A 26,451-nucleotide genomic window follows, 5' to 3' on the forward strand; every position below is an offset into this window, starting at 1 on the left:
TAAGATTCCAGATCTTGTGACAGTTTTGAGTTGGAAATGAAGTTATATGATCTGTTTCAATGTTAATGATAATCGGAAGATGATTGGATCCATGAGGGTCCTGTAGGACTCTCCAAATAAAAATTTTTGAAATATCTTGTGTACAAAAGGTTAAGTCAATAGCGGATGGACTCTTACTAGTTGCTAATGTGGGTGATTCATCATTCAGACATATCAAATTACAATGATCAATACATTCTAAAAGTTTTTTACCATATCTGTCTTCAATTTCACAGCCCCGTGCGATACTGTGGGAACTAAAATCCCCACCAATAATAAACGGTTTAGGTATGTCTTTAAAGAATTCCAACCATTGACTTTCAGATATCTTGGTCTTTGGTTCAATGTAAACTGACACAATATTTATGGGATTTTTACCTCGGAAAATTTTAACTGAAATACATTTATGAGTGAAAGGATATCTATTTTTAAGATTTATTTCTTCGCATCTTAAGTTTGATTTTAATAAAATGGCAGTTCCACCATATCCGTCTGCCCGATCTGATCTAAAGCAATTGTAACCTTTAAAATTATAATAGTATTTTGATTTAAACCAGGTTTCTGAAAGCAATGCTATGGAAATATTATTTTGATATAGCAAATATTCTAGATTTACTTTATTAGCTACTGCTAAACGACAGTTCCATTGCAGCAAATTTATGTTTGCGTTTGTGTCTGCGTATTTGAAGTCAAGGTGTGTTTTACATGTTTACTAATTAATTCCACTATTTCAGATTTTGATACATCGAAATTGTTTGTTTTATATTACTTATAATATTGAGAACTACTTATAAAACTAAACTTATTGTTGCATTTAATTCCTCTGATTGTAATTTTACTCCGACTGAGTTTTTAAATAATGTTGACTATTAAAAAATTCCCCCTGAGACAAAAGAGGTGTTTGGTTGTGTATTTATTTTCTTGAAATTTCAATGGGATCAGGGCTGGTTGGCCTGTGCCTTTTGTTTGGGTTTGAAGTTGTAGGGGAAGAAAACATATAATTAGTAAAATTGTTATTATAGGATTTGGGTTGTAAATTGTGGGACTGTGAGTACTGAGGTTGAGAGGAATGATGCTGTATTGTACTAGAAGGGGTAGGTCCAGATTGAAGCCGTTGCAAATAATTTGTCGAGGATATTTGACCACTTTCCATGGCAGAGGTATTATGAGCGACTATGTTTGCGTACGTATTTCTTGGAACCTGTTTATTTGCATCAAAGAAATTAATATTGCAAGAGCTCATGGTTTCTACAATTTTTTGTCTTTTCAATTCTCGGCAAGCAGACAAATTAGTAGTAAGATGATTTCCTTGACAGTTAAAGCAGCGTGGTATGTAATCTGAACTATTACAATCTTGTGTGGTATGGGCGTCCTGACATTTGCTGCATCTTGGTTTACTTCGACACTAACCTCCCAGGTGACCAAAACGGAGGCAGTTATAACATAATAATACTTTCTGGTTATACGGCTCTACTTCCTTGATAACTTTATTAATAGAAATATATTTTGGTAAGATTTGTGATTTAAAAATAACAATGCAAGACTTTGTGGGTACATATTCTACAATTTTACCTTCATCCGTAATTTTTTCTACTTTACGTTTTATTCTTTTGACATTAGATACTTCAAAAGTGCAATGTTGATCAAATTGTCTTATTTTATCTTTTATGTACGCCTCTGAAAAATCTTTTTCTATATCTCTAATAACACCTTGTCCATGAAGAATGAATTTTGGGATATACAATACAAAGTTATTTTTAACAAAAATATTTTAGTTTTTATTATTTATTAGAAAATTTGCTGATTTATAATCATTTAACTTGATTCTAATTCTATTCCGACCTATAGAATCAATACTAATAATTTTATTGTCTATCTCCGGAAAGTTAGAAAGAATTATATCTCCGATTTTAAGTGCATTTGATTTACCTATAAATTCGACGGAATTATTCTCAACATAAATATGATACGGGCCTAAATCAGTACTTACATACAAAAACTCCTCTCTTTCTTTCGATGTGTTCGATGCTCATTGTTGTTGTTTGTATATCATTTTTTGACGAAGTTGGATTTATTAATAAATTATTTATATTACTTACTGGATGATCTTGGTTGGGAATGCTATTCTTATTAAGAGGTGTCAGCTCTGCACTTGGGGAGATATCCATACTTACACATTCACCAAAAACTATATTTTTTGACGTATATCTGGGGGCGCTGGGTCATCTGGGGGTTTCCCCCCGACTAACTGGTCCATCTAATTGTTCAACCCCTTAACGTACGTGCCCGTCTCAGACACGGGCGCGCCTTACTGGTAATTTTTTACGCGCTCGTCTGGGACACGGGCGCCGGTTAAATTTTATCCATAAAATTTTTCAAGCCTTGCAAAGCGGATATTTGTATAAAGAGACATATGTAAGCATATATCTAAATTATTTTTCTATTATAAAATAGATGACTCAGTCAGTATTGAGTTACTTTAAAATATATTTATTATCTCATAACTTGCAATTTGCAATCATCATCATTTATAACCGATATTATTGTCGAACTTTTGTTTTGATACAAGCCTTCTGTCTTGCCGGTGTAAAGTCGTCTGAAGTCGATATTTATTGTTTTTTGCACTTGAACTAATTTTTGCCTTATTTTCAACATTATATTGTTTGGTAAGTAAATTTTTATATTTGTTTAAATATTCGGTAGGTTAGAGTAATGTGTATATTTTTTGTTTTACTAAATTTCATTATAATTCATCTAAAATACAATATTGTGTGTGTGTGTGTCAATAAAATATGTTGGAATATTTGTATTGTTCATATAAATCATACTACTATTTACCTATTCATATTTTTAAATTTCAACGGATTTGCATACACCCCCCCCCCCCCACGAAAAGTAAATGTTTTACGCCATTGAAAATATTTTTTTTATTCAATTATAACCAAAACAAAACATTTTTACTAAAAAAAAATTCGATCATTTTTTGACCATAACTTCAAAATTAACGTTTTTTCACTATCTAATTTTATTTTTACACCAAATTTGAAGAATTATAAAACACAATTTTTAAACGAATACAGTTTAATTTCGTATCGCTTTATCGATAGGCACGTCCGATTCGTAGGTGAACTAGAACATGACTGTTCCTTTAAGTTGACATCTTATAAGTATTGGCAAATGGTTGGACCCATGAGGATCTTGAAGTACCTATCTCTGAAATATTTGACTGATATTTTGAGAGCATATCATAATATCAATAGCACTTTTCTTTGACCTGGTCTAGTAACAAGGGTTGGTTCTCCTATGTTAAAAAATACAAGATTTAATGAGTTTCTTGCATCTAACAGGTTTCTTCCTGCGAAATCTTCTAAAGCTGATCCAAATGCTGGATGATGCGAATTAAAGTACCCACCAATTATACATGGTTTTGGTATGCTATTAAATAAATAAAGAAATTGTATCAGTATTATTCTACTAAACTGTTTTATATAAACTGAAACAAGATAAACTTTTTTATATTGGCCAATCCGAACACACACACACACATACACACTTAGTCATAATATTTTCCATTTGTAATAAATCTATCTCAGAAATACTCATTTCATCTTTTACTAAAACTGCTACACCAACTCTTCCATCTTCTCTATCGTGAACCATTGTAACCTACGAAATTATAATAAATGTTTGGTTTAAACCAAGTCTCTAAAAGAAGATCTATATTGATTTTATACTTACCTATGAAGTAGCTATTCCAGATTTATTTGAGACTGTCGATCTACAATTCCATTGTACCATAGAAAATGTTTTATTCATGTCTTCGAACTTAGAGCCGATTTATTGAAGAGTTTATCCTTAATAATATTAACCACTTCAAACTGTTGTACATTTAAAATATTATCTCTATTTAAAGACTTTAAAATATCCATAACCAATTCTAACACTAATTTTATCGTTTCTGTTTCTGAAGCCTCATTTGTTTTACTAATATTTTCTCGATAAAATTCTTTACCTAAAATACCTCCATGTGACCTAGCAATTTCGATTGGTTTAGTTATTTTGTTTAATTCTTCAATACAGGAAACACTTTTTTGGAAAATAAAGTATACCTGATATTTTGTTAACAAATATTACCTACTTCTGCATAGATGTAAAAGTAAACAACTAATCACAGTAATGACTTTTTAATTAAATAATGTGCCAATTACTAATAGTGAGCCAATTAATTTAATTAAAAATCTCCAAATTATGTTTATGTTTTAAGATGATTTTCACAGATACCCAGAGCACTGGTTAAAAAATGTTCTACAATGAAATAGTGTACAGCTGAGAAAAGTCAATACGATAAATATTGGAAAATATGAACCAAATAAGACACACTTACTGCTGTAATTTCTTAATGATGTCTTATAATGCTCAGGTTTTTATCAAACAGCTTTTCGTATTCAGGCACATCATATGAATTCTTTCCCTGGTACATGTCGAAATTTACCAAGTATCCTTCGCACTTATTCTTGCACCACATCTTCAAGCCAAATCTAATGGGTTTTTTCTCTGATACTTTACTTGTATCCGTGTCTTCCATAATATTTATTAATGGATTTATCAAAATCTATGTGTTGTACAGGCACAAACTGTTTTAAAAAAATTAATAAAAGGTCTAAGTTTACACATTTTCTCAACATATCAATGGAATTGTTGTCTTAGCAGTGCATAAACTTGAGTATTCTTTATGTCTCCGTGTGAATCCGAGTCGTTTTGAAGATTTATTATTTTAACCGCTTACAAGCAAAATCCCTATAAAACATTTAATTTCTTCAGATGCAATTAACGGGTCAGGACAATTCTTGAATCAAGCATATTTAGTCGACTCGGTTTGTAGTTGAATAATTATATCATTCTCTCAATAAATTGTTCAAACATCATCACATTTTACACTATTTTTCATAATTTGGCAGTAGAAAAGATATGTCGTGATTATCTACAAGATCCCCATCTAAGGCCCACTTTATACTATCTTTGAGTTTTGTCTTATCTGGCAATATAAAAATTGATTTTTTCTCACGTTTATTCGTTAATTGCTCCACGGTTACATTCTCATCAGATGTACTGCAAGTAATTCATCTAAAGTAGAGTAGGAGTTGAATCTGGGAATTTAATTTCGACTTTTGCTCTCAATTGACGGCCTGATAAATTATCCACAGTACCTCCAATATCCTCGTCTGCAGAATCTTCGTCTGTCAAAACAAGACTTTTCGGTGGTTCTATGAATATCTCCTTTCCATAATCAATTTATGCAATTTCTAAAGCTTCCTAAAGTGTCAAATTCCTTCTGAAATTAAAACAAAAAATTAGATCAAAATTGTCAAGAAACAACTATAATTTTCTTTTTTATAGATGTTTTAGCCATACAGAATGACAAATAAAAATAAAATCATACATTTTTTTGCTTCATAATAACCTAGCGTTACATATTTGTAACACAAACAAAACACCGGTTTTGCGTAAACCTATGAATATTGTTTTGGAAAATGCCTAACCTAACATGTAGATAGAATTATTATCTAAACAAATGCATATTGAAACGTTGCGTAGGTGAAAAATAAATTGGTTCTATAATATTTACTCAAATCGTTTGTCGAGTGACACTGAGAAGTAGGTAGATTGAGACCTCAGTGCCGTTTGACGGTTCTTGTATTTATACAGAACAAGATGCTGATACGTCACGAGTGAGGGGAGTAGGCAGATTGAGACCCCGAACTCGAACGGAACTGTATCTCTCTTGAAAATGGCTCCAAAGTGGGTGCCAAAAAGTCGAGCATAAAATTCTCAACGCGGTTCTTCCCGATAACTTTTAATTTTCATTTATCTGTTGGTCAGTTGGTCTGTGTCGTTTTAACTGACAAGAACCACGTGTTAAAAACCGAGCAGGGAGACATGTAGCTCCTCAAGTATTTAATTTTATCCAATGTCATCGATCTAGAGTAACCATATAATTTAATTTTAGAATGATGTAAACACATATATGGATGTAACAGCCACAAATTTATTGTTAGCTTCAACTACATAAGGCACTGAGGATAATCTGATTAGATCAAAAACGGTATGCTACTGTATAAATTTTAACGACACTTTTAAATGTTTTAACTATATGGTTTTATTTACCTAAATACAATTGTGAAGTGTTTTAACTTCTGTATGTTTTTTCTAACTGGATATGTTTTAAGTAAAAACAGTCTAGTATTTGATAACAAAATTAAGACACTTAAACAGAACTTATGAATCAAAACACCTAACTAGACATGTAATAAGTAAAAACAGACTCGTATCAGGTATTTTAAATATTTAAACATAATTTTATCAATCAAAAATCCCAACTAGACATAAGTAAAAACAGACTCATATTTTCGTAATAGATTTATATTTGGTTGCAATAACAAATCTTGAGCTCCAGCATAGCCCAGATCAGCTTATAGATAGAGCCGTCTCACTTACTTTGCACCATAATTTTTATCAATTCATTGCCCGTAGCAATCCATTGTGACAAACTGAAAGTAAAAACAGACTCGTATCAGGCAATAAAGGTAAACATTTAAACATTAATTTGTCAATGAAAAATCCCAACTAGACATATAATAAGTAAAAAAACTCGTATTTGGTAATAAAGGTTAACACTTAAACAGAATGTATCAATTAAAAATCCCAACTAGACATGTATTAAATCAAAACAAAATCGTATTAGGTAATAAATTTAAACATTTAAACATAATTTATCAATCAAAAATCCCAACTAGATATGCAATAAGTAAAAACAAACTCGTACATACGCATTAGCTGTAAGTTACCAGACTATAATTACTTGTTTTTGCAGGACAGGTTCTTGTGGCACTTAGAATTACATAGAACACTAGCTTTTTTACATTTGCAGTGATTTGAGTTGCATTGGCCACTACAATTGCAGTGACGAAACCTTGATCACCTAAATTCGAATCTTTACGGGCGCATTCCCTTATTCAGTAGCAGGCACATCATTGACTGAAATAAGTGCTTCCTTGCAGGTGGTAAATTCGTTTCTTGGATAAAGTTGGTATAAAATACCATGCTTGGTGCCTAGCTTATAAAGCCTTTCATATTTAACAGAAATAATGAAGGCAATAATATTTCGGCTATCAGCCTTAGTTCTATCAATTTCTGGAATTCGCACTCTAACACTTTCACCTACTTTTGAAACAGGGAATTTATCATTAGAATGCTTTAATATTCTGTCAGCTTGTTTTATAAGTGACTGTTTAGAAAGATCTCAAATCTCTTAAATTTTCTTAGCAGTTTTCTTAACTTCAGTACCATCTTCTTCGCGTCCCTCATTTTCTTCAACTCCAATTGTCTTGTCTTTCCCATTGTTATTGTCTTCCCCATTGACAGCAATCATTGCACATGCATTATATTCTATTGGGCTGTTAGTGTTACCGGGATATTCAACATTCGCTAATTGTGAATCCTCGGTTGTACTGTTAACATTCAAATTACCACGGTGTTTTGCTCCATCATCAGCACCATCGGACTCATCTGCTAATATTGCTTCTAAATCTTCTTCGCTTCTAATTTCAGTTAAAGTACCAGCAGGTAAGGATGTTTTTAATCCTACTTTAGCCTTACAACCGAATAGTGCTTCGTATGGACTACAGTTAATGCCGGAATGGTAAGCTCTGTTTTTCATAAATTGGATGAAATTTGTGCCTTCCGACCACTGACTCATTTTCTTTGTTTCCAGCCATGTGGCCAACATTTTTTCGATACCTTGGTTCGCTCTCTCTACCGAACCTTGCGACTGGCTGTGTCTGGGTTTTCCGTGGACAAGTTTCAGTTCGTCATACATACTGCAGATTTCTTCAATAATCTTATTTGCGAATTCTCGACCATTATCACTCTGTAAAATGTATGGAGCGCCGAATATGGTAAACACTTCCAACAAATGGTACGCAACTTCTTCGGCACGCTTGGTTTTTAATGCTCTGAGCTGGACAAATTTGGTAAGATGGTCTTGATAGACCATAATAAATTTATAGTCACCATCTGTTTGTGACTGAATGTCAATAAGATCGACTTGACATCTGGAATTAAATGCACTACTTAAAATTGGCTTCACAACGAGTCCTTTTTTTGGAATACTCATTTTTTTTTGACACGGTATACAAAGATTTAAGTTAACCTTGACAAACTCCATAGTGATGTTCTTATATTTTGTCTTAAACTACATTCGTTTTACATATTCTCATTCGTCAACAAACGTGAAAGCCAAACAGGGTCGTACTAAGGTATATTATATGATTTTTAAAAATATTTACTTTTGAAACTATTAGTGTAAGAATTTCTTGAAATTTAATCACTGTGAGCAAAATTTAATGTTCCATTGAAGGAAAATGTGCTAAAATAAAATATTTATTAACTGAGAGATACATAACAAAGTAAACATTTTGAATAAAAAAGCAACACGCTACAATTTGAATTTAAACAGACTGGCAAGTCTGCATCTGTAACATGAGAATCCGTCTGGCTTAAGGCAATAAATTATATTTAATAGCCTCTTGACGAATGAGAGGGCGAAGATCAACACGTGCTCATATTTACAGATGGGAATTTGCTAAATGAATAAACTTTAAGTTCTTTCATCATTCTGTTGCGGCTCCCATGTCCAATTGAAAAATGGGTCTCGTGAATGATATCGAAAGTTTCCTCCATAAGTATATAATAAACAATAGGATCTCTGTCGTTTTTTACTGGCATAACGAGTTTCTCGACATTACCAATTTTTACAATATCATACCGTGATAACCGTTGATATTCTTCAGGTGTTTTGTGAGAAGTCTTGTCTTTGGTTGTTTTAACTTTCATTAAAAATGCATAATACTCATCTCTGGTGACTAACTGATGATTGTTTCCTTTTCCAGATTTAAGCGTATCAATTTGATCGCTAAATCGTGCTTTTATGGACTCGAAATCACTCATTGTAAAATAAGTTAGTAGGTATGCACAGAACACTCGAAACTTCACACCGCTTGTTTAACTAAACAAAAATGTTTTACAACGACACAGAACCGCTTCCGACTACAGATTTATATCGCTGTGGTAATACGCGCGCCTTATTTTAACACTGGTATGTCGCAGTGACTAATACACTTACTTCCCTCCACCCTGCAAGCTTCTAAGAACTTATTGGTATTCAACATTTATTACGTTTACCGTTTGAATACAAAATTTATTAATAATAACCGGTCAATGTGATTATTTCTGGCATATTCATTACTTTTACCTAGCTATTCGGGTTGTATTAATAGTAACCGGTAATTATTAATAATTCCCATTGATTTATATTTACCGTAACATATATATATATATATATATATATATATATATATATATATATATATATATATATATATATATATATATATATATGATTGAACGAATTTAAAACGGAACATACAATTTAATATATGTCTGTTTGAACTGCATTTGAAATAGTGGACCAATATAAAACTTGGACAAAAATAAATCCATACCCGGTGATAGACATTGTATAAAATATCGTTCAACTATCTGTCTCCTTTAAAGGAAAGAGGAGCTTGCCTAATAGTCGGAGAGATAGAGCCGAAATTTTGAACTGATCAGTAATATGACATTTCTCTATTGGAATTTATTCATTGTAACTGGGTTAAGACTTTGCCTTACAGGCGGACGCCCCTCGTGGTACAGGGGGTGACTATACAGGGATGAAGTTGTAATTTTTTTCGGAAAAATTAATGATCGATAATATGGCTGACAATTTGTGCAGAGTAAGATCTTGGTATAACTAGACGAAATCCCAAAGGGCGGACGCGAAAGTGGATACATAAGGGGTGGCGGACAGGGATGAAATTGCAATTTTTTGGGGAAAAATTAACGATAAGTAATATGTGCGCCATTTTCATGGCTCATTATTTAGCCCCTAAAAACTCTAAATCCTAAAGAGCGGACAGCTGGTTTGGTACAGAGAGCCATAAGACGAGGTCAAATGTACCACTTGCCTGCGCATTTTAGGTCTCGGTAACAATTTTCAAATTGATTTTATTATATTTTTATATCGATCGATTTGAAAATTTGTATGCTCACTTCTGTTACTATTCTGAAAAGCGTCAGGTAGAGTTTTCCTCAAAATTTTACAAAAAAAATTGCGTAAATGAAAATTTTCGTAATTTTTTGAGGTAAAATCTAATTTATAGAATCCTTTTAGAATTTTCTGTCAGTTATACCATGAATTTTTCCAAAAATTTTTAAACAATTTTTCCGATAAGAAAAAAAAATTTAGAAAAACTTTAAAAATTTCGTCAGTTTTCTCACTCTCACTGATGTCATCACATTCATCATCTTCGTTACTTTCACTTTCAATAATATCACATTCATTATCTGCTTCATTTTCAATCACTACTTCTCGAATTGATTCTGGCATCTTAGGTCCACTAAACCATTTGAATTTATATGTTTCATCTTCAAACTCCCAACCATGTTCTTCAACAATCAATTCTGTTGGTACTTTTTTATGAGCATTTGTCCAAATATTTGAAATATAATAGGCTCGCAGTAGATGTTGGTGTAATTCATCTTGACATGGTGGTAAGCTTGAAGCATCGAAATTTTTTAGTTTTTTTTTTTTAAAGGCTCGTTCATATCATGCAACTTATACTGCCGGTTAAATAGTGAAAATCTGACATCGTTTACTTTTCTTTTTGGAATTGTTCTCATCAGTCCTGTTCCATATAAGTGACATGTGAAAGTTTCTAAGGTTTCAAAAACTTCATTACAATCGAAGTCAGTTTCACCAAGTTGGATAAAAGCATCTTGATACTTATTACATTTAGCGCATGCGTCTAGAATTACTGATCTAAAGTACAAAGTAAATTTCAAAACTTAAAAAATTGATAATTCCACTATTAAATTGATTTTTATTAATAATTATTTGTAAAATGTTAAAGGAATTCTACAAATTGAATTTTACCTATTGATAAATAGAAATAATATATTTTGTATTTGATTATTAATGTAATAATAAATCAAATTTTTCTTATATCTGAACAACCATTATTTATGAAATATAAATTTAAAAACCTTTTTATTGTAATAAAAAATAAGTAAAATTACTATTTGTTATACCAAAAATATTTAATAGTTAACATTATAAAATTACTTTAATTTAATAAAATATCAAATATCAAACATTTATTCAATTAAAAATTAATTCGTAAAATATTTATATTTAAGAAAAAAATGTGATTTGTAAAGTAAATATGACTTTAGTTTGAAAAAAAAACATTATCATATCATTTTAAAACTACAAAATATTCTATAAAAGATTCAGACGATGACGTAGAGTTTTATCAAATGTTTTAGAAAAGTTTTTCTAATTTTTTTTTCTTATCGGAAAAATCGTTTGAAAATTTTTGGAAAAAAATCATGGTATAACTTACAGAAAATCGAAAGGATTCTATAAATTAGATTTTACCTCAAAAAATTACGAAAATTTTCATTTACGGAAATTTTTTTGGAAAATTTTGAGGAAAACTCTACTTGACGCTTCTCAGAATAGTAACAGAAGTGAACATACAAATTTTTAAATCAATCGGTATAAAAATATCATAATAAAATCAGTTTGAAAATTGTTACCGAGACCTAAAATGCGCAGGCAAGTGGTGCATTTGACCCCGTTTTATGGCTCTCTGTACCAACCCAGCTGTCCGCCCTTTTGTATTTAGAGTTTTTAGGGGCTAAATAATGAGCCATGAAAATGGCGGACATAATACTTATCGTTATTTTTTCCCCAAAAAATTGCAATTTCACCCCTGTCCGCCAGCCCTTATGTATCCACTCTCGCGTCCGCCCTTTGGGATTTCGTCTGGTTATACCAAGATCTTACTCTGGGCAAATTTTCAGCCATATTATCGATCGTTAATTTTTCTGAAAAAAATTACAACTTCATCCCTGTATAGCCACCCCTGTACCACGAGGGGCGTCCGCCTGTAAGGCAAAGTCTTAACCCAGTTACAATGAATATATTCCAATAGAGAAATGTCATATTACTGATCAGTTCAAAATTTCGGCTCTATCTCTTGGACTATAGGAAGCGATAAGTGGTTTGACAGCATAATAACTGCTTGTGTAGTCTAGTTTTCACAGTGATTCGAGGCAACCTATTTGGGTGGAGTTTTGACTTGTTCTTGAATGAATTCAGAATCCAGCAGCCCGCTGAAGTATTGGATTTTTATAATATAATTATTTGACAACCTTTTGTTGGCCAACCACCTAGAGCGGAGTTGAGCCGAAATACATTGATTTCGTATGTTCCGTTTTAAATTCGTTCAATCTGTATATATATATATATATATATATATATTGAAATGATATTGGACGTAGGAGGAAGAAAAATAGTGTTTAAAAAATTAAGATGGCCAGTTTTAGTACGAAAGTTAGTTAGAGTTAGTCAATCAGTTACAGTTCAGTAAGTTCCAGATAGTCAGAAGGTCTAATTGTTCAATATAGTGAGGAAAATGAAGATTAAGAAACAGTATAAAGAAAATATTATTGAAGATTAAAAATTATGTTATGTATAAATGGTGATTGGATAATGGAAGAAGTATTAATTGAATATTAAAATTATATAATATATTTGGTGATTGGATATTGGTATATTGAAAAGAAGAATAAATATAAATATATAACATATTTGGTGATTGGATATTGGTATATTGAAAAGAAGAATAAATATAAATGCTGTTTGCTGGTTTGCTTGGTGGTTTATAAATGCTTAAGAAGCAATATATTTTAAATTGGTTGAAGCTGATAATTGGAAAAAGTAATTTCACAAAAACAAGAATAACCGAAGCACGAAGACATTGAGTGGTGATTAGAATCTATATAGTGGAAAACAGTTCATTTAGGCATTCAGTGACAGAAAGGTACAAAAATTTGTTAATATAATTTAGTTAGTGTCATAACAATTTCAATTCAGAAGATAGTTTGTTTAAATTTTACATTGTCTATAGAATTTAATTAGTTTCATAAGAATTTCAATTTAAAGATAGTTTATTTTAAATTTACATTGGCTAGGTTAGATATATATGTGTGTTTCATAATAGATATAATAAAGATAATTTAAAAAAGTACTTACAAACTAATTCTTTGAGAACCGCGATAAAAACCCTATATATTATATTATTAAAAATACTCATTGCTCATCATTCACAAATAATACATCATAACAATATATTAATATATATGTCCTTAGTTTATATTGGATTATATATATATATATATATATATATATATATATATATATATATATATAATCCAATATAAACTAAGGACCACTCGAAGAGTGGTGGGTTTTTCGGTCAAAGTGGAGAAATAAAAGACAAAGAAGGTGGCTACTTCATCGATTTATTGAAGACGTTTCGCTTCTTTATCAAGAAGCATCATCAGTTCATCTAAAAAGAACAATATGAAGAACCAAACAACCATGGAAAAGTTATTATAAGTTGGTTACCTCAAAAAGATATGTAGCAGTCAAAGATATAAAATGTGTAAAGAAGCTTATGATACTGGACATTAAAAATTATGTTGTATAGACAATTAATTGAACTGAATACAGTTTACAAATTAACTCAACTTAGCACAGCAAAAGACATGTGGTAATAGTACATGTATGAGTATATAAAAAATATGTGAAAAAACTTAAGTAAAAAACATTAAATTTATAGAGAACCAAAAAGATCATATGATGCACTTCCAACAGTATATAATTATTTAAATTTGATCTTAACTTTAGGTAACATTATTAAAAATTGAATTATAGATATTTAAAAAAATATATAATGAAGTTACCACTCTTAAGCTTCTCAGTCCCTGTCGGTGAAATGCGACAGGAATCTAGGTACCACGCCGAACGAGAAAAGACAGTAACCTTGAGGTCAAAAATTGTTGACAGAACAGCAAGGCATTTTTTAAAAAGTTAATGTTGTGGCAGAATAGCCAGCAACAGGTGAAGATTGATTCAACCTCCATCAGTCCAAGGTTCATACATTTGGAACTGAGAATAATATAGATTCTAGGAATCTATTTTATTATTAAATTTTATTAAATTATTTGAACAGAAACAATTATTTAAATATGTAAAAGTAACATTGACAAAATAATCAATAAAATGTAAGATGAATAAATAAATGTGAATTGAATAAATAACTAAGTAAAGTAAGAAATTATTTTATTTTATTTTATTTGAAATTATTTGTATGAAAATATGATAGAAACTACACCATAAGGGACAATTTTTAAAGTAAACAACATATTAAACCTAATCCTGCAATATTAATGCATGATAAATTTGGTTCAAGTTGCTAATGTCCGTTCTCTTATTGAGAGCGTTAGGGTGTTTAAGTATTGAACACATTTCCAAAAACTGTCTTTTAATGATATTGCGTTCATTACCAAGAATCTTAACTTTATTAAAGTCAACTTTGTGTTTAGTGTTGATAGCATGCTGGGCAAGAGCACAAGTATGCTTAGATAAGTTGATATCACTGCGGTGAGTCGTAAGACTCTCTTTCAGTGATCTCCCTATCTGCCCGATGTAGCATGAGTCACACTCAGCACAAGGTATGTGATGGATGACATTTATAATATGTATACATATACATATCATAGGTCTTCATCGGTACAATATTCTCACTGTAAGAAATGTAACTCTGTTTTAACTAGTTCGTTGAAAATCCCTTGAAAAACTAAATATAATTTATTCACATTGTTTTTTACGACTATTTAGCGGTTTACTTTTACATCTACGTGGTAGTAATATTCGTTAATAGTTACTGTGTTCAATACCATTTTTAGTGAATTTTTCTAAAATATTTGTTAAATTGTAGGTCTAACCAAACTTTTTCATTGACAATGTCGTATATGACAGCCGCAGATTTATTTGATTCCATGGCCTACCTCAGTTAGGATTTAATTTAATGTCTCTCAAAACGTACTACAAATATGTGGCCGAATTGGATTTTTTACTACAACTGGCATATAAGTGTGGAAAATTTGATAACATGAATGATTTGAATCTCTTTGCAAGGCAATAACGTATACATCTTAAAACTAATGGAGAAGATTGCGGAATTTAGAAGAAAACTGCATTTATGAATGACAAAAAGTAATCAGGATGAAGTTAAGATTATTTCCCAAAATTGAAACAATACGTACCCCCTAATGAGAGCACTGCCTTTCAAGAAGGTGTTTTGTCCTTTCCACGGAACACCGAAGCTCTCTGAATAGTTGGTAAAATTTTGGATATAAGATTCTTTTCATAATTTATCTCCATTAGAATTCACTTAAGACAAGTTTTCATTGAACTTCGAATGATAACATCCTTATATGTAATAACATATGCTTGTTCAGATTTGGTAGAGTTTTGAATAACCGTTAAAATATTTGTATGGCAGTATAAAAAGCAAATATCTCCAAAAAGTCAACATACAGCAAAGAATAAGAGTAGCCTTATCCGTTGCTTTGAAAAAATCTGTGCCGGTCATCAAGCTCGCCTGTCAGCTTAATTTTTTTAAGCGAAGCTTTTATACTTGCGTTGTATTACTTTTTCTCTATAATAAAATACTAAGGAAAGCGTTACGAAAGTAGGAACACGAAATAGCAGTTCCTGGTTTGCAGTCACAGTAAAAAGTTGCAAGAGTCTATTTACGCGACGAGTGGCAATCGTTATACAACATGTAAACTTTCAATTTCAACTTTATCAAATGGAATCATCGATTCCATTTAATAATCGATTAGATAACTGGCTCGATAATCGATTTAGTAATCGATTTGATAATAGATTCTATAATAGATTCGGTAATCGATTCGATAATCAATTCGATAATCGATTCGATAATCGATTCGATAATTGATTCGATTCGATAATCGATTCGTCTACTCATATTCATATTTACAGTCTACTTATAAACAGTACATTGTGTAATTAGTAAATGTGATGACAATATTGTCTTGATTTGGATACCGTCCAGCGACACTTCCCCATTTTCACCGATGTAACCAGGTCTTCTGGCCAAGTCCTCTTCAGTCTTCGTTTCTCCATTGGTGGCTGATATAATTCACTGATAATTTGGCTCTGGTGCGTTGAATTAAGAATTTTGACCTTATTGGCGTAAAGTGATATGACATCTGTTACGATTGGTGCTCCTAGGTTATTGTGGATGGTTGCATTACTCACATACCAAGGGTTAGCTATAATACGCAGTGTTTGTTATTGGAAGTCTGCAAATTTTTTGTGTTTGAAGACTTGCTACAGTCCCAGAGTTTTACCAAGTCCATATTGGATTTAGTAAGACTTTGTAAAGCAATATTTTGTTTTCCAATAACAGTTGTGACTTTCTGCCAAGTATCATTTGTTCATTTGTTTTAACTTTATATTGAGCTGAGTTTTATTTTGGCGTTAATTTGTTGCTTTCGGGGCATATTAACGTGTGTATTAAAAACGGCGTAGGTAGGCGTGGCTAACAATGATACCAATATGGCGGTGGGATCATGGCCGGACTCAATAATATTAAAACTACTATAAAAATATGACTAGTTATTCAGAAGATTTAATTATATTCTAAAAAAGTGCAATACATTTTTAATAAACTATGATTTATTTATCCCGCGGTAAACACTAAAAACACGATATATTATACATAAAGATAAATTAATACAGTCAAATATTATTAATTTATTCTCTGAAGTACGGGCCATTACTTTGTTTACATATTTGTATACTAACCTGTAGAACGTTATTCCTGAAGATTTTTTATTAACATTGCTTCTGCTACTGCAACTACGTTGAGAACAAGAAACCATTATTATGCACTATCACAATATATTATTACAGTTTCTATAAAAGTATTATTAAACTAAAAATATTCGAAAAACAACAAACGTAAATAAACATATACGATTCAAAAGTGTCAAAACAATCTTAACGATATGGCCGAATGAGGTCGTTTTTAGTCACGTGATGCTCTCTCCATAGATTCTCGATGTAAGTATGTCAGCAGTAAAGATAAGGTACAGGAAGGGACCGAGAATACTTGCCTGAGGAACTGCGGATTGGATTCAGTAATAGGTTGAGACGTCATTATTGGTTTTTACTTGGAACGAACGTTCGTTAATATAGGACTTCGGAATAAGGTACATATCGCTAGGCAGTAAAGATTTTAATTTATATAGCAAACAGTTGTGCCAGATTTTATCAAAAGCCTGCTGAATATCGAGAAATACTGAGGCAAACATAGTCTTTTCTTTCAAAGTTTTCTTGATCATGTTTACTATTTTATGACACTGTTGGATTGTTGAATCTTTTGACGGAAACCAAACTGTTGTTCGGGTATTATGTTCTCGAGTGGTACAGTTTTGCTTATTCTATTTAGCAAGAGTCTTTCAAATCTTGGACATCAAGGGTAACAAGCTTATCGGACGATAGAAAGAAGATTCTGTAGACAATTTACCTGGCTTTTCAATCATTACAACATGAGCATATTTCCACTGGATTGGAAAGTGGCTTAACTGCAGCATTCTATTATAGATAATAGTAAGCATGAGAACTTGGTTCTTGGGTATATATTTTAGGATTCCGCCATCGTATTCTGGGGTTTGTGAGAGTTGGTATTCATTATTATTCTGCGAACCTCGAACGAAGAGAACGCTTTTATTAGGGGTGATAGTTGGCAGGGTGGATCTAGATATTCGCTAGCTACATCATCATTTATGTTTTGATCTAAATTTGGAGTAAATATATTTTCTAAATATTCTGCAAATTCATTAGTTTTTTCATTGTCAGTCTGCGCCCAACTTCTATAAGGTTTTCTTATTGGTGGAATTGATAGTGTCGGTTTCTTGAATTTTTTAGTTGCTCTTCATATAGAGTGGTCATCTGAAGAGATATTGTTAATAGAAAAATTGAAGGTATCATTACGAACTTGATTTAGCGCTGACGTTAGCTGATGAGTTAGTCTATTTAGCCGTGTCTTATCGAGTGGATTTCGGGACCTTTGCTATTTTATACGCGCTTTCCTTTTTCCGCTAAAAATTTTTTTTAAATGTAATGGCACATTGTTGTCTTCAGGATTGCCCTTTTTACTTATAGGAGTAGATTCCTAAGCAGCGTTTTGTATTACAGCCGTTAGCTTTTGTACTGCACATTGCAGCTCATCAGTTTTCTTTTATACGTTGATCTAACGTTATATTCTGGATAATGGTGTTTTCAAATCGTTTTCAGTTTGTTTTTTTGTTAGATGGTCTTAATGGCTGTTGATTGTATCTTATAGTTGTGTTTAATGTTATTATTATGGCGCTATGGTCCGAACTTAGGTCAAAACTAGGCTCTATTTTTGAATGCGTGTTGAATAAAACGTTAAAAATTGCAAAATCTAGAAGATCCGGAATTTTGCTGTTATCTGTTGGCCAGAATAATGGTTGTCCTGTGGATAAGAGGAAATACCTGATATGAATAACATTGTAACTCCACTAACAATGTTTTTCAAATATGGCTTAAATGACATCTATAAAGGATAACCTTCATTTTAGTACAACAATAATATATCTTTTCTTATGTGAATATAAAATTATGTAACAAAATAACCTCATTGTAAGTGCAAATTTTAAATCACGTGGTAAAAAAAAACGTTGTAACCATTGTTACGATATTAAATAATTTTATTGTTGATGAATATTTTTTATAAACACACTATAACATTGTATACAATATTTTTCTCAAAAAATTTATTGAGTTTTTATAACTTCATTGAAAGTTGTGATACAAAGAAGCAAGGTATTGGAATATTGTTATGAATAACATTGTAAGTCAATTTACCATGATTGTACATCCAATAGGTACTTAACATTTTGTGGGAAAGATGATCACTGGACAAAATAGTATCGTTTACAATGTTATTATGACTCATTTTGCAGTGTTGATAATGTCAACAGGAACAGGCTTACAAAATGCAAAGCTACTGGTTCGTGTATAGGTACCTATCTAAAAATTAATGTGTGCTGTTTTATACTTGGTGAATAATAACTTACACAATCGTGCTACTATACCTACAGATATACGTGGTCGTAATAAGAAAAGAGCAAATACTGTAGACAAAATATTGAAAAGTTCACTCGTCCGAATACACACTACTCCAGCAAAAGAATCGCATTAATAAGGCAAAGAGCTAAGCTAAGTTGTATTTTGATGAGTTTTAATGTTTCTCAAATTGTATTCACTGTATAATGAATGGATGTTGGAGAATCACCAATGCGATAAGCCAGCCACCAAAAGTCAGTACAGATCCATATTCAATACTAAGTTAAAATATCGGCTTTTTTGCACCGAAAAATGATCAGTGTCTTTATATGCTTTCGTATTCATATGCACCTAATCAAAGAAAGATACTTTGTTAAAATATTGTATAAACCACTTACAATGATTTTTAGCTAAGATTTTTAAATGACTTGGTATTGTAACTTGACCTAGATTAGGACCAGTAATTTTAACAAAAATGTGATACGTGAAAATAAAAAGCTAAGGAAAAGTTATAAAATGTGGATTAACAAAACTACAAAAAGTATAAAAACTTAGGAAGTAAAAAATAAAAATGGGGAAATTTTTTTAAATCGTTCTCCTCTACAAAACAAGCCAAAGTGAGTTAGAATGTTTTTCATATTAAGTATCGATATTAGCCTTACGTACAAACATTTTAAAATACTTTGTTGGCAACATATTTTCTACAACAAAATATGGATAAATTTATGACCACTTCACTACACAAAAAGTTTTCGTTGGACTTTCGAACGATAATAGATTTTAACATTTGCTTTTTCAGATTTGAAGGTTTTATATCACTGTCAAAATATTTGTATGGCTGTAAAAACAACAAATATTTCTAAAAGATCAACGTAAATCAAGAAGCAGTGTCAGGGTCAGCAGTAACAGTCCTTTGCTTTGAAAAATTTCAAGCTCCCTCGTCGCATTAATTTTTTTCATATTTTTCTTTAGTTATAATATATTACTGTGTATCAATACCTACATAATAAGCCTCAGGTTGTGGTTCTTTTCATGCCTGCGACTGGTCAATAATAATGAAATGTCAGTATAGTTATTTTTAATAAAGGACTGTGGTTTTCCACTATGTAATAGATATGTTTTAAAGTGAAAATCTTAAACAATAATTTGTAAAAGACACCGGAACAAAATACTAAATTTGTACTTAGGTGCAAACTGCTGATGTAAACGTGAAATGTCTTAAGCTATATAATGTTGTTAATGCCTGATTAAGGTTAGGTTTATGCAGTTTATGGAGATAAAACACTATTCACAAAGTTTGAAAATAATTACAGAAAATATTTTCAATATATCAATTTTCATTTTATTCAATATTACAATACATACTATTATATAAATATAATAGTGTTTAAACATTATTTGAACGTTTGGTCATATTTAATATTTATACTACAAATAGAAATATTATTTCATCGCAATAAAATTGTTCCAATAATAGTAATTTACGTAATAAATTCCGAAAGTGAAGTTTTACGGGATGAGTAGGAAATATCCAGGACGATCCGAAGGCTTGTCCTGGAATCCTGCGGTAAAATCAATTTTGGATCGTGTGATATATATTATTTTTTCTATAGTCGTTTATTATATTAAAAAGAATTTGAATGAATACATTAATTATAAACTGTTTATTATAAATTACATAAAACATAACAATTGTTTTCATGAATACATTACTTATAAATAATAATTACATAATTACAACAATTACTTATTAGTTGTACTATAATAACATTAATTATTCAGATTTAGCCATACGGCTCACACTCTCTCTAAGGGAAAAATTCACTCATCCCAGATACCTACGGTATCAAAAGGATTGAGCTCTGGTGGGACTCTTTCCGTGTTATCGAGCCCTAGGTGACTTGGTATGCTGGAGTATCTCCCAAAAATTTTCGTACACATTTACATTACAAGTAAAGTCGTCCCAGGAACACAACTCAACAATATTGGCAATATCATTTTAAAGTCGTCTACTTTAAAATGTATAATGTATGTCTGAATTGTCAACATAAATGTGTCAGATAAAATTAAATTATTAGAATTTTTCACCAAGTAACAAAAAAACAAAATTTGAAATTGAAATGTCAATAAATTTACTTTAACCTTAAGATAGTTCATTCGATTACATGAAATCAACTTTAACTTGAGAATATCCGAAAGGAAAAAATCATAGCATGTAATTCTTCTTTAAAAAGACAAACACATGCCATGATGAGTCAAATTCTCCTGTTAGTGATTTCATAGTAAATTATGAGGCAAAAACCAGGAAAAAACCTTATAATTGTTGTGAATTTATTAAAAGGTTCAATATTTATAACACTTATGGATTTAATTTATTTTTATTTATATTAACTTATCTGACAATAATTTATATATATCCGTACGTAACAATTAAATTCGCGAGCGCGTCTTCAGAATTAACTGTCCCTTCCAAATAAAATGTCCTGTTATATATGCCATTGCCTTTACGCTAGAACCATCGAACAGCCTTCTCGACTAGCGGCGAAATTATAACGGTAAGGCAAACGGTTATTTTTTACATCGGCTCGACCGTTTCTGGAAGGTCCCTTCAGGTAAATAGCAGCCTCTCGTAAAATCTAAAACATAAACATGTGAATAAAAACATGTTTACAGGTTAAAACTATGACTCATATTTTTACGTAACATAATACTATCCCGACATGGTAAGTATTTATATAAGTAAATAAATTCAACATTTCAACAACATTCAAAACAACAAACACATTGAGATCTATTTTGTCTAAAACCAAACCTAACAATTAACAAGAAAGGACAAAGAATTGTATTTATAATATACATTATAAATGCGATCAGTTTTATTTAGGTGAAACATCAAGGCTATTAAATGTTAGAATAAGTGAACATCAGTCTTATATTAAAAATAGAGAATTTGATAGATCTCAAATATGTAAACACGCATGGGATAATGAACATAGGGTTCAATGAAATGATTTAAATATAGTCCTAAAAGAAACGGATGGTAAAAAGAGAAAAATCAAAGAAGCGGCTCTAATTATGCTAAATGAGACCAATTGTGTCGCAAATTCCTCGGCAGAATGTTGTAGGATCTGGTTACCCGTATTACAAGAGGAAGTTATTAAAAGGAAAATACCAGTATTAGTAAGTCAGTAACATATAGAAGATACATCATTTATGCTTTTTAAATAACAAACACATAAAATCAGGATTTGGTGTCTATTGAAAGTGAACTAAATGTACGACCAAATACTTACCATGTCGGGATAGTATTAGGAGGTTTTTTTTCCTGGTTTTCCCCTTATAATTTACTATGAAATCACTAACAGGAGAATTTTACTGTCATCATGGCATGTGTTTGTCTTTTTAAAGACGAAAGTTAAAGTTGATCTCATGTAATCGAATGAACTATCTTACAAGTAAAGTCGTCCCAGGAACGCAACTCAATAATATTGGCAATATCATTTTAAAGTCGTCTACTTTAAAATGTATAATGTATGTCTGAATTGTCAATATAAATAAGTCAGATAAAATTAAATTATTAAAAGAATTTTTGGCTAAGTAACAAAAAAACAATTTACGTTTTAAAAAAAAAACAATATGTTTAATTTACTAATGTTTGTATTTTGAGAACGATTTCCGAAGTGGAAATTGAAACGTCAATAAACTTACTTTAACCTTTAATTGTGGCTTATTCCTATTTAAATAGTAATTAGCTTTCTGCATGGCTTTATAGAGATGTTCATTTAGACACAGTTGTTTTATATTCTCTAGGAGGTTTTTGGAAATAACAAAATTATGGAAAATTATTATTATTATAGCTTATTAAATATATTAATCATATTAATATTATTATAGTGCAAGATCCCACTGCAGGATCATTACGTTCATACCGTATTTCATCAAACTTAAATTTTTACATACATTTAAAATTAGGACAATAAATTGATAATAGGTTGTCAGTTAAAATATAAAAATATTTTTAATTCAGTTATTAGTAATTCGTTTTTGACAAATATTTTATTTCTTAAATTAAAGATAATTTTTTACAAATATGATGATATAAGGTTGCCTCAGAAAAAATGGTCAAAAATTAGGGTTGCCAGCTGTTAAAAACTCGAGTTATCAAAAATAAACTAAAATAGAGTTAGGGTGCAACGACTCTGGTGACAAATGTTTTCGAGCTTTTTTTTGTCAGACAAATTTATATCCTCATACTATTAAAAAAATTAGCTTTGATTTGATATGAAAACAAGCATGTACTTCATAAAGAGCGTATTTTATTTAAAAAATAAATGGACGAAATAAAGTTTTTGTCAAATATAAATTACTACTAATTGAATTAAAAATATCTGCGGCCACTTTTTGACTGGTAACCTATAATCAATGTATTCTCCTAATTTTAAATGTATGTTAAAATAGAAGCTTGAGTAACTACGTTATGAACGTAGTAATCCTACAGTGGTATCGGGATATTAACAAAAGTGGCAGTATTGAAATTAGTATTATTAGACGTATTAGTATTAGTACTAGTTTTCGAAATACTAATTTCGTTACGAGCCTTTTCAATATGTGACGCTATGTGACGCTATGTGATATTGTTTTTTAAAGAATTTTCTACATGTCCATCTGCTACATTGAATAATTTCCAGCCTTCGTGTCTCTTTAAATTGGTTATACCCCCACCACCTTCAGCTAATAAAGTAGATGAGCTCATTCACAAACAGTGCCCAGTATATTCTTTGAGATGTGGTTATTTAAAAAATTTAGCAATTTTGCAGGCCTTATTACCAAAAGTGTGAATACTAATAGGTTGTGTAGTACATTTTTTGTTTTTATAATATACAAATAATCTACGCAGTGGTGTGTTTGCTGGACGTAATGCAAATATTTTCTGTATAAAGAAAGTTTATTTTCTTCAATGACGACAAACGTTCTTTCCATATTAGTTTTAGAATTGGGAATTTTAATTACAACATGGTTATCTTATCTTCTATATAATTTAAACTCATTTTACACAACTCTTCACGATGACAAGCGCCTGCCAAACCAATGATTGCAACCTAAAATACGCATAAAAATTAATCAAAAGGAAGAAGAGAAATTATATATTTAATTATATTACCTTTGTTACTAAGTAGATAATATTACCAGCTTCTAATAAGACGTTATCTATTTCTTCTTTATTTATTACTACTGATTTTTTTTGGTTTGTTGTAACCAACGAATTTTCTTTTGCGATATCGGCTCATATCTATATTATTTTTATTGTTAATTGTGGACTTGAGCATTTAGTAATTGCTCCAGCGGCTTGATATCGTTATAATTTTTGATTTTTCCATTAAATATCCAAGAATGACTTCTTCATGTTTATTATGCACTTGTTATCATTGCTTCATTTTTGTAATAAATTGTAGACAAACTCATACCTCTCTCTTGACTTTCTTTTCTAAATGTGCGTATCTTCTAGAGATGTTGTCGACCAGATTGACCATCTTATTATATTCACAGCAGCTCGAAATAGATCTCTCTTACCAGGTCCAGGGCCTCTCTTACCCTCAATATTGCCTTGTAGAATCAACTGTAGAAGTCGGTATTTATTATTACGCATGATGTGGCCGAACTAAGCCAATTTTCTGTTCTTTAGGGTGTTAATATTTTCTTTGTCTTTTCTTAGCCTCTGGAGAATAGCTATGTTACTTGTGTGGTGTATATATGGGACCCTCAACATACGTTGGTAGCACCACATTTCAAACACCTCTGATCGTTTTATGGTATCTTCTATAAGGCTCCAGCTTTCTACTCCATAGAGGAGGAAACTAAAGACGTAACATCTAAAAATTCTTATGCGTATATTGAGACTTAAAGATAAGTTGCAGAGAATCTTCCTAAGGCTGTTTAAAGAGCTTCTGGCTTTTTCAATGCGAGTTTTTATTTCGTAGCTGTGATCCCAAGTATCCTTAATATTGTAGCCCAAATAGCCCATATTTTCCCATATTTTTCCATATTTTTCCCCTCTTTCTACCGGTGTATCGCCTATTGTAATTTGGGCGTTTATGTTGGTGTTCTTACTAATGATCATTATTTTTGTCTTCTTGCAATTTAGTTTTAGGCCGTATTTGTTACATGTTTCTACAACGTTATCCATTATCCTTTGAAGCCCCTGCGCACTATCTGCCATCAACACTGTATCGTCTGCATATATAATATTCTTTATAAGTTGGCCATTTACAGCTATCCCATCTTCTGATTTCTCCAAGACCTCTCTATAGATGTTTTCAGAGTATATGTTAAATAATACCGGTAACAATATGCAACCCTGTTTAAATTTTTTTTCGGCTGTCAAGATCTCTACATTTTCTAATCGCACTGTTGCTTTTTGTTGAAGATATAAGTTTAAAATCAGTTTTATATCCTTACCATCGAGTCTTGATGTTTTTAGGATATCGATTAGTTTCCAACGTGGAACTTTATCAAATGCCTTCTCAAAATCAATAAAACATGCATACACATCGCACTTGACATCCCTGGCTCTCTGTATTAGAACTGCAAACTAAAAAGTGCTTCCCTCGTTCCGAGTCCTGCTCTGAATTCAAATTGAACTTAATTCAGGTATTCTTCTAATTTGGTGTACATGCGCGAGTGAATGATAGTAAGGAGTACTTTAAGTGCATAGCTCATCAAACTAATTAATATATGTTCTTTACATTTTCTAGCGTTGGCTTTTGTAGGAAGTGGAATGAATATTGATAGTAGCCAGTCTTTTGGTAAGTAACCAGTCTCGTAGATGTTGTTGAATAGCTTCGTAAGAGCTGTGATTTGGTGTACCTCTAATAGCTTTAAAATTTCACGATGCAACTCATCAGGTCCTGGTGATTTCCCATCTTTTTTCCGTTTAATGCCCATAGTTACTTCTTCGTTTGTTTTTCCTGGGCCATAGGGATTGTTTATTTCAGTCGGACTTCGTGCTGCATCTTCTAATAATTATTGCATATATTCTTTTCATCTTCGTAATTTATCTTCAATGGTAGTCAAAATCTGGCCTTTAATGTCTACAACTATGCCTGTATTGCGTTGTTTTCTGGTGTTCTGTACCTCTTTAATTTTTTTGTGCACATGGAAATCGTCATGTTGTAGTGTTTCAATTTCCGTACATTTCTCCGTCGGCCATGCTTCTTTTATCTGCTTTGGTATAGTCTTATGCAACTTTTTGTATTCATTGTCATTTTTACCTTATAATT

At 31.2% G+C, this 26,451-nt stretch overlaps 1 protein-coding gene across 4 annotated transcripts in view; it reads left to right on the plus strand.

Annotated features, from left to right (window-relative positions):
• Positions 1-26,451, plus strand: part of LOC140439760 (peroxidase-like) — a 489,498-nt gene that overhangs the window by 369,471 nt on the left and 93,576 nt on the right. The gene's annotated exons all lie outside the window — the stretch shown is intronic.

This window comes from Diabrotica undecimpunctata, chromosome 4 (genome assembly GCF_040954645.1).
Source record: "Diabrotica undecimpunctata isolate CICGRU chromosome 4, icDiaUnde3, whole genome shotgun sequence".
Taxonomy (NCBI): domain Eukaryota; kingdom Metazoa; phylum Arthropoda; class Insecta; order Coleoptera; family Chrysomelidae; genus Diabrotica; species Diabrotica undecimpunctata.